Below are 16396 nucleotides of genomic sequence, written 5' to 3'. Positions count from 1 at the left end.
ATCATGGATTGGCAGGTTAACTAAATGTACCTTCTGAAACAAACAAGGAAAGAATTCAAAGCTCCTTATCACGTGGGAAGGAGCTGGATAGAAAGCAGGGTCTAGGGTCCTTTGAACCCTTGAGGGTTGTCCTGGGTCTTTGTGAGAAAGGTCCAGAAATATGCCCTATGAAGAAGGGTAAACACACTGGCACCCTAACTCCAAGTGGGACAATTGCCCCCTTCATCTGGGGATAAAGCGAGCACTGAGTTGGTGACCAAGCTGAGGGTAGGTTGAGGTGAAGTCGGAAACTCCCACTACATCAGCCCAGCTCCAAGTCAGCCAGCATGTTTCCGGCAGAACAAGCCTTCCCTGTGCTGCATCTGACCCCTGTCCCAAGCTGGGTGTGGACACTGGGTCACTGGGCTGCATGCAGGTCACTGTGAATTACCCAGATGAAGAATGTGTTGGTCCTCAGACCATGATCAGGTCTAAGGATGCCAACAGGAAGCTGGAGGGCCAGCTTTTTTGCCCTGGCATTTCCAATGTAGACTGTGCCCATTGCCATGAACACCGGCACTGTAATCTGGGCCCCCACCTCCTCCCATCTGAGTCCCTTTTAACCAAACTTCAAAACAGCATTTTTGTTTTTCTGGATGATAATTAGCCTTTGACTTTGGCTCCGTCCATGTAACTTCCCTCAGCCTTGGAGGCAGGAGCCTTTTGTGCTGGGATGGCAAGAGTTCTGATGGGGCCTGGCTTCCTCCCCTGCTCAGAGACAGAATTCTGCTCACATACCTTTTTCACAAAGTTGTGTGGCCAGGCAGATGAACATGAACAATGTGGTTTGGATCACACCAGGAAGCTTTCCGAGTGTCCAGTGTAACCCTTCCAGAGCTGTCTTTAATCAAGAACTTTCAGGATGGTCGGAAACTACACCTAAAAGTATAAAGTTTTAGTGACCTGTGAGCTCTCAAGTAACAGAGACTGGCAATGGAAAAGGGAAAAACATGTGACCTTCAGGCTATCAGCACATTGGTGTTATATGACACATGGCTTCCCTCTCCCTACCTCTCCCTCATCATCTTCAGTAGTAAGAAAAAGAGACTTATAGGAACACAGAAATAGCACAGCTACTATTAGCCAAGGTCTTCACTGAAACTTTGCTTGCTAGGAACCATCTGTTTGGTCTTTCGGATGAACTGGTGTCTGGTCTCATAGTAAATTCTCATTAGTTGGTCTACATTACCCTCATAGGGCCAACTCTGCCCAGCTCCCCAGTCCCACAGGTTTTGAACACCTACTTGCATAAAACCACTTGGGCAAGAACTCACATATCTCTGATTGATGCTTTCTCATCTGTAAACAGGGAAGCTGATATTTCAAAGTGTTCATGAAGGTTAGAGCAGACAAAAAGGAAAGTATCTAGTGTAGTCCCTGGTGTGTAACAGGTGCTACCATCAGTTCTTCTCTGTGGCAGACTGATGACAAAGCCAACCAGAGTTCATGTCTGGTCTCCGTCCAGTTGGTAGGATCCTCCCATGCTGGTTTGGGGCTTTGTGGTATGGATTTCTTTAGTACCAAATGGGAAAATTTGGAACACTTAGAGATAAGCCACCCTGAGCTATCAAAAATAAGATCTTCTCTTAAACAAAACAAAAGCAACTGTGATATTGTTAGCATGCTAGAGGCTTCCCTGTATTTGGCTCCATTGCCTCTGGCTACAGCAATTGATCACTGACTTCCAAATCACCAGTGTCACTCAGCTAGGTGTGGCTTTGAATATGACCTTAGTAAATCTGTTAACCAGTGAGTTCTAATGAAATACTAACTACTATATGCTGAAAGTTGAGCTAGGCTCTGTAAGGAATATAGAAACAGGCCAAGATCCATTTTCAAGTAGATTACATGTTCCCTGGAAGCCATGCCAACTAGAACCAAAGAAATATGCTCAGAGCCAACAACAGAAAACAACAACAACAACAACAAAAAAGCCAAAACAAACATTAAACAGCAACAAAAAAGAGAGAGTTGACCTTTGCTCCATGATCTTCTGGAAGAGTAATGAGTTAGTTTAAGAGGCAACAGCTAGAATTTAACAACAAAACCCCCTTTGTCTAGAATCAAGACAGGTCAGCACGAAAGAGTGCTGTGATTGATTAGTGATGTCTGCCTGAGCACAGGAATGGCTCATCTATTCACCATCTCTAGCCAATATTTAAAGTCCTTCTAACTTTTACAAACCCATGATTAACACCTTCAGTCCTTGTCTCTCCTATTGATCAGGAGAAGAAGGCAAAAAGGTACTCCTTTTCTTGTCTATTTCTCATGCAGAAAAGTAGAAAGCTTTGTCAGTCTTGTCTAGAGATCTCCCCATCACAAGCATGCTAACCACGATGAGCAAACAAGCAAAACATTTTCAAAACAGTGGACAGAAAGAAAATTAATGGAATGATTAACAGAAAACTCGAAATTGTTTCTGAATAGAGACAATACTGGAAAGTCCCCTACAAAGAGATTCTAAGAGAAGCTAAGTTACTGATAACATTGTGTTTTGTAAACCGTCTGGGTGATTGTTTGATAACATTGTGTTAGACTTCATAGACACCTTTTAATAATGTGATATATACTACATAAACATAGGTATACATACTCACAAATTATTAAGTCAAAAAGAGATAATAGTGGGGCACAGTATTTCACAGCTATATTTAGACTGAGCCTTTTTCTTCAAAGCCTGTCCACACCTAGTTACAAGTTGAAGGACTCATCCACTACCTAAGTCTAGTGTGTCCAACATTGTGTGGTCAGCCTGTCCTGTCACTCATTGGCTATGTCACCTTTTATGTATGTTGTGTGATTGTAGTCTCATCTGTAAAATGAGAATGGCAATTGCCTATTTAAAGTTTTGGTAAAGCCAAACATGGTAACACACATGTGTAATTCTAGCACTTGAGAAGCTGAGGCAGGGAGGTCAGGAGTTCAAGGTCAACTTGTAATATTGTGTCGCAAAAAGGCCAAAATCAAACAAAAGTGTTTTTGCATAAAGACAAAAGAGGGCAATGTTAATGACCAATGCCAATCTTCTAGAACGTTCCATAGCCTCCCATGGGATATGAACACCATCTCCAAGGCTCTGCTAATAAATTTTGAGACTCCTATGAATTCATCAAACCTCATGGCATGTTAGTTTACCTCAAAGTTTGGGGCAAAGTTTAGGTGAAGTCTGTCTTCTCCCAATCAAGTCAGACCATTATCTCCACACTCAATTTCCACCACCACCCCCCAATGTGAATGACCAATTCTAAACACCAGAAACTAGCATCTGTGACTTTTCTAAATGCTAAGTTCCTCGGGGGGGGGGGGGGGGAACAGAGGTTAACAGAGTGCTGGTACCTAAGAGACCCCTTCCCAGACATTCAGGAGATGCCCAGCATCCCAAATGACTTCATTTACCCCCAGAAAGCACTGTGGCATATCAAACGTCCTTATGCAGCCTACCCAAGGTCATTCAGGCAGCAGGTGGTAGTCAAACTAAAGCCTTGCTTCATAGACTTCAAATCAAAGTCTACCTTTCTATCCTCTGTCCAGCCATCTCTTGATGTCTACATCAGGGCTGGGCAGACCCGGCTCTCTAATCTCCACACCATATCAGCCTTGCTGTTCAAACCCGCCCCTTCCTCCAATCATTTGGGGAGTCGTCAGCACGGATTGCAGTAAATATAGCTTCAGGGTCTGGGGAGTGGATGGTGACAGGCCAAACCAGGTCTGCACAGCTCAGTTAACCTTGCTGCTATAGCACATCTCTGAGGCATTGTACCAAATTTCAAAATATGTTTTTATTTGCATTTTATAGCATATTCTCAATAGCTAAGCTCCTTAATAGTTATCCAAAATACATTATTTTCCTTTAAAAACATACTTTAGAATATTTCACAGCATCAAATACGATTTTATTACACTCTAAAATCAAAATGCTTTCTAAAATTAATGTCAGTTTTATGACTCAATACTACAAGAAAATAAGCCTCCTCACACGTTCAAAAATTGCATTACTGACTACTTTTATGTCTGCTCATTCTGAAGAGTTGTAATATACCTCTCTCTCTTTCCTCTCTCTCTTTCCTCTCTCTCTTTCCTCTCTCTCTTTCCTCTCTCTCTTTCCTCTCTCTCTCTTTCCTCTCTCTCTTACCTCTCTCTCTCCCCTTTCCTCTCTCCCCCATGAAATCAAGAGAACTAGCTGTTGAGCAGAGACAAGCGGGGCGATATTTCAGTCCTCAAAGACATTTTAAACCCCTTTCAAATACCGAATTCCTTTCTTTTTGTAGAGGATGAGATTTTCCAATCTGGGTCTCTTTTGCCTGTTTGGCCATTTGCCATTAAAAGCTGCAGCGTTTTCCACCTTTGGAAAGTAAATATGAAGGGGCCTCCCATGGCAGGGGTGCTCTTTGTGGGGTTGACTTTTCTGTCCCAGTCCTGAGACCTGGGGATGTTCTGTGTCTAAGGAGGGATAGCACAGGCAGACCCAGTGTCCCCAGCAAAGCTCTGGGTGGGCGCAGAAAAAGCAAATGTGTTGAGAAGGTGCTGGGCTTGGCTTGCTGCCTTTAGCTGCTTCAAGTCAGGTTCTCCCAGGTCACCAAAACAAGCTGGAGAGAACCAAAGGGGTGCCTGCATCTCCAGGGGACCTTTACAAATGCCAGTGACCGCCACCACCACCCTGCCACTACCCTCATTCATATAAGCTGATCAACAGGGCTGGACTAAAGAGAAGCAGGAGCCTCCTCACTGGCCTCTCTGCCTCTATCTATTAAGGCTCCACACCACACAGAGACCCTTCTCAAATGCCTAAAACCGTTAGATGGCCACAAAGACAAAAGGCATTATTAACCTCATGAAACAGTTAAACAAACAGACGAATAAACAAATCAACTCCAAGTCATGGCACGAGTAAGTCAAACTCCCCGTATTCACAGGAAACACAGGGCTAGAGTCATACGTTAAATGACATCGTGGGTGTTCACCTCACAAAACCCAGACTGTAGCATACTCTGCTAGACACGTGGCCAGGTTTTCTACCCACATAGACATGCAGACACAGACATGTAGACATAGACGCAGACATACAAGACAAAGACAAATACACACACATGCATACACATGCATGAACACTCAAATACATATACATGCATACACACATGTACACATACAAGCACATACACAGACACAAATATGCACATACAGGCATGTACACATGTGGACACACTCATGTGTATGCACATATATGCACATATATGCATACATACATGCATACTTACATAAACACATGCACAATCACACAAGTACAGGCACACACATGCACACACACACATTAGGAGGAAAGGAAGAGTTAGAAGGGACACAGACAGGCAGACATTCATGGAGAAGAAAGGAAAAGGAGAGAAGTTAGAGAGGAAAAGAAGGAAGAAGGATGAGAGAGGGAGTAGGAAGGAGAGGTAGACAGGGAAGGAGGGGGAAGGAAGAAAAGGAAAGAGATGGGGGAGGAGAAAGGGAAACAGGGAGGGAGGGAGAAAGGTTTAAAGGGCTTTAAAATAGTTTAAAAGATATTTTTAAAAGCAATGCTTGAACTTTATGTGAAACCTGCATCAAAGTTAGACTGTTTTTAGAAAGTGCAGAGGAAACTGGGGACTTAGAACTCTAACTGGACACCAGTTAGTACCAAGGCAATTTTGTTAAAAGGCTTTAGATAACTACTGTGGTTGTGATTTTAGCCTATTATCATTTTTTAAAGTTCATAAATCATAAATATCTAAGGATTTTGCAGCTGAAATTATGCTGCCCGAGATTAACACGTTGGTCAGGGGATAGTGGGGAGACGGCCACAGTTCAGCCGTTGTTTAGGTGGAGGGTGTTTGTTGATCCATCAGATTAATTATTTATTTTGCTTTAGATATGGTTGAAAACATTCCAAAGTAGAAAAATTGATACTGTCAAAAACTGTTCTTTTGAGTCTCCCATAGTCTACATCACTGGTGATGGTTTTGTCTTACTGAAAATCCAATGAAATACAAAGACTCCCTCCTTTAAAAATTCATGTCTGTTAGAAGTTTGCACAGAATACAAGTGATCTAATGCCCTCTAGACCCTTAGCCTTCAGGCTCCAGCAGGAGACCGTGCCCTTTGCTTCTGGGCCGACCACTTCCATTCACTGCCTCCACCCCCAACCCCCATGCCGCTGCCTGCACTCATGGGGCAGCCTCTGCCTGAATCTTTCTCAAACATGGGACCTGACTTCCTATGGTTTTCTCCAGCCAGTAGAACATCCACGTCCCTGACCTCTGCCCTGGGATAAGGCCTGTTCCCTCATTCGCCAGCCCAAGCAGCCCCAAAGCCTTGAAGACTTGCTCCTGGTGCCGTAGGAGCCTTCACAAGACCAAGCCACTATTTTCTATGCTGAGCTCAGAGCTTCAAGCATGGCTAATAAATGTTGGTTAAAATGAATTCAATGGAAAATTTAAAGCCCCCAGGTCAGGAGGAAGCTAATGGGATCTCACAGCTCAAAAACCCCATATTAGTAACATGCCAGAGGAGGGGAGCAAACCTCGGAATGTGTTGCCTGTCCGGTTATATTTGTTAGATGGAGTCTATACCTTGGAGGGGCAGGTTGGAGGGAAAGTCTTTACCGGGTCAATGGAGCACACAGCCTCAGCTGCACGAATTCTGTCCTTAACTTCGGCTAAGAACTGGAGGCTTCCAAAGGGAGGCCCTCCAACTCCACAGCTGGCATTTCATTTTCTAGAGAATGTGTCTGTAGAGAGAGGTCAGGGGTTTTCTTGGCAGAGCGGCATTCCCTGTTTCCGAAGATACATACGAGTGGGCCTACAAACCCCTCTACCCCTCAGCTCTCCTGGGTTCCATGGCCTTAAACATATTCCTTAGTGAAGCCTCATTCACCCTTCAGTGTGAACTGGTGCAATCCAGTAGGTGCCCTGGGATGGGGGATTCCAACATCCAGGAGATAACACAGACCCAAGGCTTCTCAAAGAGCAAAAGCAAGGATACAAAAGAGCTCAGAAAGAGAAGACCCAGGACTGGCGAGCAAATCGTCGGTCCAGGTTGGAATGAGGGAGAAGGCTTCCAGGCCTCAGAAAAGAATGCACACGAGTCAGAAACACACAGGGCCACACTCAGGGCCCCTGTCCAGCACAACGGGCCTGCTAGGTGCCCGTACATGACCCTCACTCCTCTCCTGAGCATTGGACGTTCCTTTGGGAGTTCCTTTAAAGGGGATCTTACCAAGTAGCAGCCTTTTGTGTCTCACGCGGGTTCAATATTTGGAGCACCTATATTGTTTTAATAAGTAAATGTAGTATCTTATCTTTTTAAGATTTATTTTATTTATGTGAGTACACTGTCGCTGTCTTCAGACACACCTGAAGACGGTATCGGATCCTGTTACAGATGGCTGTGAGCCACCTGTGGTTCCTGGGAATTGAACTCAGGACCTCTGGAAGAGCAGTCAGTGCTCTTCACCGCTGAGTCATCTCTCCAGCCCGGAGCACCTATTTTTTGAAGAGGCATTTTGTGCTCACAATATGAGAAGCAAATCAAAAGAGGGACCGATACCAATCATAGCAACAGTCAGGGAAGCTGCAAAGCAGCAGTTTTATCTGTCGTCAAGGCACCTCAGTCACCCTTCCCTGACTGAAAAGGGAAATCCCTCCAGGGCAGTCCTGGGTCTACTGCTGAACACCTCAGTTAGCACCAGGCGCCTTCCTTGTCACTCTGTGAGAGGGATCATGGCATCCCCACCTTACAGCTTTGAGCACTGGGTTTTGGACATGCACTGGGGTAGGCAGCCTGTTCAAGGAGATGTGATTGGCAGGCAGTAACCCTGGACTCAGAAGTCAGATCTGAGTGCGTGAGAAGCCCAGGGCTGGGGACAGTTATCATGCCTTACTGGGCATTGCTGCCTTAAGTCAGTCAGGGGTAGAGGGATTTTAATCCAGCAACATGGCTGCTCTGACCAGGGCTCCCACCCAATTAAGTCAGTCAGGATCATCTGCAGGGGTAGAGGGATTTTAATCCAGCAACATGGCTGCTCTGACCATGGCTCCCACCCAAAGACCTTCAAGGTCTATGTGATCTGGCTGGAGTGCAGACTCACCCTAGCACACACCTTTAATCCATAGCAATGGAGGTAAGGATTGTTTGTAGCCGGAAGCAGCCATGTTTGTAAGTGATGTCCAACATTCAAAAATAATGCTACAAGCCGGCATGGGGTCCTGAGAACATGAGCCCGTGGAGCTCATTCTGTCTGAATTTTCTCATCCTCACTGGGAGAGAGTCTCGAGGCTTGAACTCATAAACTGGGACCATTCCCCCGCTGCAGCAACACCTCAACTCCTCAGCCTCCCTCCAGCACCAAGCCTGCAGACCCATGAGAATTGTGCTCACACAGTGAATGAACCCAGTTCCGGGCTTACTCTGCTCACCTTTTCTGTCATCTGGGCTTTATCAGAGAAGTTGCCCACGGCAGTTGCCACAGAGTGCTGCTAGAAGCTGATCTCAGGCCCAGCTGGGATAGAAGCTGACATGGAAGCAGGAAGGATCAAAAGACAAGGGCACAGTGACCCAGCGCAGGTCTACAGCAGGGCTCTGGAGCCACACATCAGGTGGGGACAGGAAATTAAGTCTACAAACATTAGTGACCTATGCATGGCCTCTTTGTCTCTGCCTCTGCCTCTGTCTCTGCCTCTGCCTCTGCCTCTGCCTCTGCCTCTGCCGTCTCTGTCTTTCTCTGCCTCTGTCTCTATCTCTCTCTGTCTCTGCCTCTGCCTCTCTCTGTGTCTCTCTCTCTCTATTTTCTTGCTGGTCTATTTTTTTTTTTTTAGTCTTAAAATAACTGCAGACTTACATGACACAGGAAAGATAAGACAGAAAAGCCCCCTTTGAATCCTGGTCCAGGGCACAACCAATCAGAGATAACTAACCAATCAGAAATAACTGGGGAGCAGTCCTTACATAGCCCTACAGGAGATGGTTCAATAATCATGACAATGCCAACGTCTAGACTGGGCAAAGAAATCAACATCTGAGTATACAGTATACAAGACCAACCCCCAACATGGGTGTATACCTCTCTCTCTCTCTCTCTCTCTCTCTCTCTCACTCTCTCTCTCTCTCTCTCTCTCTCTCTCTCTCTCACACACACACACACACATCAGAAGATGGAGGCTTAAGATGGGCGTGTTTCTTGGCTGTATCCCATAGGTAGCAAGTGTCAGAGGACCCAGGCCAAGGTCACACTGATGTCTGTGTTAAGCAGCCAAGTATACTGTGACATCAGGAGGCCCTTCAGTCTGTTAGTGTCCAATAGAAAGGGACATTCTCTTGTCTGGTTTCACCAATGAACTTGGAGACCCTCCTGACTCTTGGTAATGAACCTTTAGTCAGAAAAGTAGGTTGTAGGTGATATTAGAACAGAATGAATCAAGAAGCCTCGAGTGCTGACACGGAACAAGAGCATACATTTGTAAGAACAAGACAGAGCAAGAACGCTCTCTCTGAGATAGTCGGGAGGGGCTACCCAAGAAGGGTGAGCCGGAAACTCTCACAGAAGGATGTACACCAAAGTTGGGAGAGCATTGCTAACAAGGAATGATGCATCCAGACCTCTGAGCGTGTGTGGAGAAGACAAAGCCCCGGGAATGCTGGAACCTACAGTGGGAAAAAAGGACCGTAGGCAACATCGATGACGTAAGTCTCATCTCCTCCCAACTTGGCAGGGATGCTGACGAAGCTTAGATGGACACTTGGGGTACCTGTACTGATCCCAGCCCCAACTACTCTGTGCTGTACACTTTTCCACTTGTGGGGAAATTCACCACAGAGATGTCAGAGTGGGTACTGTGTCTCTCACCTACTAACTCCACGCAGCCCACTCAGAAAGGATGGTGAACGGAGCACCCTCCTGTATCAGATCTCACCACGTTCTTCCAAACAGCGAACACTGGAATTTTTTTTATTTATTTATTTATTTATTACACATAAGTACACTGTAGCTGTCTTCAGACACTCCAGAAGAGGGAGTCAGATCTCATTACGGATGGTTGTGAGCCACCATGTGGTTGCTGGGATTTGAACTTCAGACCTTCAGAAGAGCAGTCGGGTGCTCTTACCCACTGAGCCATCTCACCAGCCCGAACACTGGAATTTAACTCCTGGAGACAGACTTGCAGATTTGCGGTGTGAGCTTCTAGATGCACTCTTCTCTAACAAGGCTGTTGTAAGCTCCAGCCCTTAGCTCACGTAGCCACGGTGAAACTCTGTTTTCTGAATCATAAACGGCACAGACTCATTGCCACTCAGGTCTGCTGTAGTCTGTTCCTGCTGAGGGAGTTCCTCCCGCGAAGGTGAGGCCAGCCAGACCTCAGCTTTCTAATCGCACAGCTTTGTCACGTCTCAACAATTTCTTTCTCTCCCAGTTAGAAAAATCACTCCAGAACACAGGTTGAATGAAAACATGGCTGTGTATTTTCCCCTTTTTCTCTCCTTCTCCTTTTCTTCACACTGTGATTCCTTTATCTTAGAAGCCAACCAGGGCTGAAGAGGCAGCTAGCTCTGGGACGAAGTGTAGTCCCAGGGAACCTGGGTTTGGTTCCCAGCACCCAGATCAGGTACCTCACACCACGTATATCTCCATTTCAAGAGCTCTAATCCCTCTGACATCCTCTGTCGGCACTTGCATATATCCACACGCAGGCATACACATACACGAAATTAAAAACAAAAGCTAACCTGCCCTAGAGGCATTGCAGGTGTGGCTGCTCTGTCGTGTGCCAGTAGACGGCAGAGAAGAGGCTACATCTACACTCAGTGTTCTGACCTATGAACTTCTGAGTGGATTAGTGTAGCCTAATATTCCCTGAAAAAGTGGGAGCCTGAGACAATGAGGCCACCAGTCTGGCACCAGGGTCCTGGAGAGGGAGCCAGCCTAACATGGCCACCAGTCTGGTGCCAGAGGGCTTGGAAGAGTTTCCAGGATGGGGAGCAAGCCAGAGACTAGAAGAACCTCACCTAGGATCCTTGGTCCCAGTAGGAGTGAACTTGAGACAGATGAGCCTCTCAAGGGGCCATTCCCGTGGGCCAGGTGAGGAGTGAGACAGAGATAACCACCAGTCTGGCACCGTGCAGGCACCGTCTGGCACCGTGCAGGCACCGTCTGGCACCGTGCAGGCACCGTCTGGCACCGTGCAGGCACCGTCTGGCACCGTGCAGGCACCGTCTGGCACCGTGCAGGCACCGTCTGGCACCGTGCAGGCACCGTCTGGCACCGTGCAGGCACCGTCTGGCACCGTGCAGGCACCGTCTGGCACCGTGCAGGCCTAGGGGGATGGGGTGGGGCAGACTGTGCCTGAGATGACCCCAGGCACTCGGAGACCCTGGGCACCACTGAGAGGAGCAAGTAAGTGGTCCCAGAAACAGAGAAAGAGAAACAGAAGGATATGGGCATAATGAAGAGAGGCAGAACTGGAGGCTGCAGGAACAGCCTGATGTGATTATCTGATGATGCCACCTAGGACCATGGTGGAGTCCTGGGACCACATCTGTGTCCATGGCCCAGCAGCAGCAAGGGTCTGTTACCACCAAAGCCCAGGTAGACATCCCCTGGTCTGGGCTGCCACCAGTCTGGGGAGATGTTGATGTCTGAGGGCTCTGCAGAATTGACCCTACCCTTTACTTGGGCATTGTGAGAGAGCTGACCTGGGGCAGGAGAGCAGGAGAGCTGGCCCTACCACTCATTTCCAGTGAGGTGGCACAGTTGAGAGAGAGATACCTCCCCCCCCACACACACACACCTATGGCAGGCAGCAGACCTGGCCCTGGGGGTCATAAGAGCAGGAGAGCTGGCCCTGCCCCTCATCAGCTGCAGCACCCAGGAGAGTGGACCCTGTACCTTGCCTGGGCAACACACTGGAGCTGACCCTGGTGGCAGGGAGCTGGTGGTGAGTGAGCTAGCCCCCAAAGTGTGGGAGAACTGGCCCTGTAACTTGTCTGCCACGCTGGCCATGTCCCTCACCGGCTGCAATACTCAGAAGAGCAGGCCCTGCTCCTCCCCTGGGCAGCAGGGTAGAGCTGGCTCTGGTTGTGGGGCTGCCCATGAGCCAGCCCTGAGGGTCTGAGAGCATGAGAGCCAGCAGGCTGAACAGCTCAGATACCTCTCAGGCCCAGACCCAGGGCTTTGAATTGGCTCACCCCAACATCTACCCCATTGATGAAATGCTGGCCAGTCCTACAGATCCAAAACTCCAGGATCTTGATGACACAGGGCAACTGCAGGATTTCTGAGAGGACTCCTGGGGGGTGGGGCGGGGGTGTCCAGTATTGATAGAGTAACAGAAGCCAGAGGCCTCGTACCAGACTAACAAGTCATTGCAATGAACATTTGTAAGTAAAGAAGCGTGGACAAAAGGGTGCACTGTGGGACACACTGTGACACACTACAGCTTCCACAATGAGATTTTTTTTCTCTGTTGGGGGAGGGGTTAGGGTGAGAGGTTGCAAGGGTGGAGGGCAAGTACAAAGGGAGGGGGAATGAGTGGGATTGGCACGCATGGTGAGAAATTAACAAAAAGCCAATAAAAAGTTTAAAAGATAAATTAAAAAAGAAATAAATTCTAGCACATCAAATCTGACCACACTCTGCCTTTGAGAACAAGGTCCTATTACTTCCCTGCAGGATAACATCTTTGGTGTTTTGTTTGAAAGCTAAATGCAAAGGCGTTGGAGACCCTGTGAGCTAACTGCAGCCAGGGTCTCTGCTGCAGTCAGTCACTGACTGTTGACAATCACCACTAAGGTGGTGGGTCATGATGGCCGCTGCTCAATAGGTTGGGGCTCTGTGGGGCGGCCTGATGTGGGCATGTGTGCTGCAATTAAGTACGTGAACATTTTTTGATTCGTTTCTGATGGCAGCAACATTTTATAGCTATACATTAATCACATTTTCTAACCTCCACTGCCTTGGCAGGGCAGTTAGACATTGAAGAGCCTCTCCCAGCACAGAGCACACATGCTGGACTCCTGGCTGAAGGCAGCTCACAACCTTGGAACCTTTCCCTCTGTCAGTCTAGAGAATGTGGGACCTTTGAGGTCAGGATGCTGGAAGTGTCTGTGCCGGCCCAACCTGCTGAGCCCCAGGAGAGCCATATGTCAACAACAAGAAAAATGCATAGTTCTTACTCTGGGTTGTAGTCCAGATGTGCACTCACGGAGGAGGCCGCACGCTGCGAGGTGCTGAGGCCAACGGCCAGAGCAGCTGCTCATCAGAAACAGGGCCTGTAATTTGGCACCAAGGAGGGACCTTCTCCCGCTGCTTGTCTGGAATTGACATTGCTGCTTGGGACGTTTTAAGATAAACTATAAGTCTCTCCTGTGTCAGATCTGGGAAACTGACCACAGGAGCTCCTCGGTGGAGTTTTTGAGGCTACCCCCATCTCCACAGTGGCTTGGGGTGTGAATTATAGCCCTGGGGGACCCATCCGTCCTTGGAATTTGCACATGGAAGTATTACCTACATCTGTGCATCCTAAGAGGGTGGGTGCTTTAATATTTAACAGGCCAGTGATTCTCTTAGCTTTCATGTTCCCCAGAGAGTACATGCCCTACCTGTGAACACTGGAGACCTAGGAGAGGTCGGTGTTGGTAGGAGATGACCAACTGCCATCAACCCCCAAAGTAACTTAAACAGGACACCCAGAGGAGGTGGTTTGGATATGGTAGGGGCTTCTTTTTTCAAGTGGTCACACCAAGACGCTGACTCAAGGTGACCCTGTCTCTCTTCACAGCTATTTTTTTTTCTTCTTCTAAACTTCTCTCTTGATCTCCATCTCTGTGATGGACGTGGTGGTCCATCTACATTTTGCCAATGGCACTTACATTCACAAGCCAACAAACAAACAAACAAACAAACAAACAAGAAACTGTACAGGAGCCCTGAGCTGTTGAGCAACAGAACGGCTTTTGGAATAATGCCTTTGGTTTTGATAGGTTTTTCCCTTGGGGGTGTGGCTTAGTCTGTTTGGGATACAAAGTATCACAGACTGGAGCTGAATGGGCAGTCATTTACTTTCCCAGAGTTCTGCAAGCTGGAGGTGGAAGAGTCACAAATAGGTGCCAATTCCTACTCCGGTGTGAATAAGAACATGTAGTGCCCAGCTCAGTGTGAAGCAAACCACAGCCTTCCTAGCACTAAAGAGAATCCTGGCTTAGGCACTTGACCCAGGCCATGGGTCTGGTGAGGACATAGGTGTGGCCTGAGGAGATGAGGGTCGCAAGCTGTTCTGGAATGAGGGTGGTCCAGGTTAGAAGCCTTTGTGGTCCAGAGGAAGCCTTGGTCTGGCAATGGGAGGGATCCTCAGGGAAGAAAAATGGTAGAAATCCCAAACCTTCCTGTCATCTCTCTTGTTCTTCTCTCCCTTTCCTCTTCTCTGTCTTTATTCTGAGCTTTGCCTCCAGAGCCCCATAGGCTAAGAGGGACTGAGGGCTCATGCTAGGGAATAATTATAGAGTGTATGTGTGTTGTGTGTGTGTATGTTGTGTGTATGCATGTTGTGTGTGCATATTGTATGTGCGTGTTGTGCGTGCACATGTCTGTGCAGATTCGAAGAAGCCAATGGAAGACAACCATATTCTGCTCTAGTATTCAGTCTTCCATTCCCTGAGGTGGAGTTTCTGACAGAACCTGCAGGTAGATTGGCACCCAGTAAATCCCTGTAATCCTCCTGTCTTCACCCCCCAAGCGTTCTGGGGTTACAGACTCACACACAACCATTCCCAGCTTCATACATGAGCGCTAGAGACTTGAACTCGTGTCTTCTATGTAAGCACTCTTTCCCACTGAGTGATCTTCCAGCCCCTGGCCCACCTCCTCTCATTGACACTTCCTCGTGCCCCTGTTTCTGCATCCTGGAGTAGCACACATGAAGCCAGCCTCTTAGAAGCCCTTAAGAACAAATCTTGCCCTATTCAGGATCTGAATAGTTCCATAGTTCTATCTTCCAGACAAACTGGTCGCTTCCTACACTATATCTTATTTCCAATCGAAAACTCTTAAATATGCTTGTTGGAATGAAGCCCACATTAACTGTCACAATACTGCTTCCTTCTAAGCGATGATACTGTCATTCAAACCCCCATAAACTATTTAATAAACAAAGGTTAGTGCCAAGTCGATTTATATAGCATAAAACCACAGCTCTGAGTCATATGGATAGAGTTCCTGTTCTTATAGATAGGGCTATAGTCCAAAGGGAGAACTGGGCACTGAACAGGCCAACAAATAAGGATGCAGGGGAGGGAACAGCAGGAAATAATAGCATTCTTTCACAACCAAACAACAGCTCTGAATTCTAAAGAGCACTTATGTTGAGTGAGACAATTTCTAACTATGGGTCTGACAATCTTGTATCCATACATAGTTTTAAGAACAGGTTTCACCTGGGCTTTGTGCGCTCTGATCCATACGACAACCTTGTTAGGTAAAATAGGATGGGCAATATTTAGATAATTAAGCCCATTTTGCAAATGAGGAAACTGAGACTTATTTTAACCAGGGAGCTTGTGGGATTCATGACCCTCTAGCGTGGCTGTTCTGTTCGTGGTGCCTGCCTGCACAAATGAACATTAACGAGATTGCTGGTAGCTTCTGCTTCTCTCCCAAGCCAGCTCTAGCGAGGTCGTTAGCGGGACTGTCTGCAGGTTTTAACATATGTATGCACCCGCAGATTTATGCCGTGCCTATGGTGGTTTGGGAAATGCATCTTGCACTCATCGTCAGCCTTGGAAATCAGACCTTGCTCCTGGGAAGCAGGAACAGACTGGCCAGCATCAGGAGACACCATTGTTTCGCTAGGCTGGTTTCCCCATCAGGAAGTAGTGGGGAGACATCTGGGAGATCAAGTGACCCCCACAGTTAATAGTCACAGATTCACAGAGATGACATGGCCAGGTACAGGCAGGGGGCCCCGGCAGTGAGGTCACAGGGCACAGCTGTGGGGAAGTGACCACACTGGGCCAGTGGGTCACAGGGGACCCGGGGGATGAGCAGAATTAAGCTCCCAGCAGTGTAGATGGTGGTGTTTGGAAGGCTGCTAAATGAGGTGTGTAGAGGGGGAGCCCCCAACTCTGCGACTGAGCAACAACACAGATGTTCACAGATGTTCTGCCCTCACTGTCCTCCTTGTCCCTTTCTTCCTCTTCATAGTCCTGAAGGGACAGGTAGGGAAAGAGCACACACATCTTCCTTAGAGATCTCACTACTCACCTATTTAGATAACCTACACAGAACTCTCTTGGTTCAGTCTCCAGTGACAGGTTTCTGATCATCTGCTATGCAGTGCCTGTGTGCCATACTCAG

The 16396-nt window shown here is 47.5% G+C and overlaps 1 non-coding gene across 1 annotated transcript; it reads left to right on the top strand.

The window, feature by feature from the left end:
* The first annotated feature begins 10775 nt into the window (after window positions 1-10775).
* On the top strand, window positions 10776-10901 carry Gm25216. The gene has a single exon (XR_003952950.1). It is a non-coding gene; the product is annotated as a small nucleolar RNA SNORA17 (small nucleolar RNA).
* Window positions 10902-16396: the final 5495 nt, after the last annotated feature.

The sequence above is a fragment of the Mus musculus genome, chromosome 19 (assembly GCF_000001635.26).
Source record: "Mus musculus strain C57BL/6J chromosome 19, GRCm38.p6 C57BL/6J".
Taxonomy (NCBI): domain Eukaryota; kingdom Metazoa; phylum Chordata; class Mammalia; order Rodentia; family Muridae; genus Mus; species Mus musculus.
Note: the sequence above shows the minus strand (reverse complement) of the source record. Positions and strands in the feature narration are given on the sequence as shown.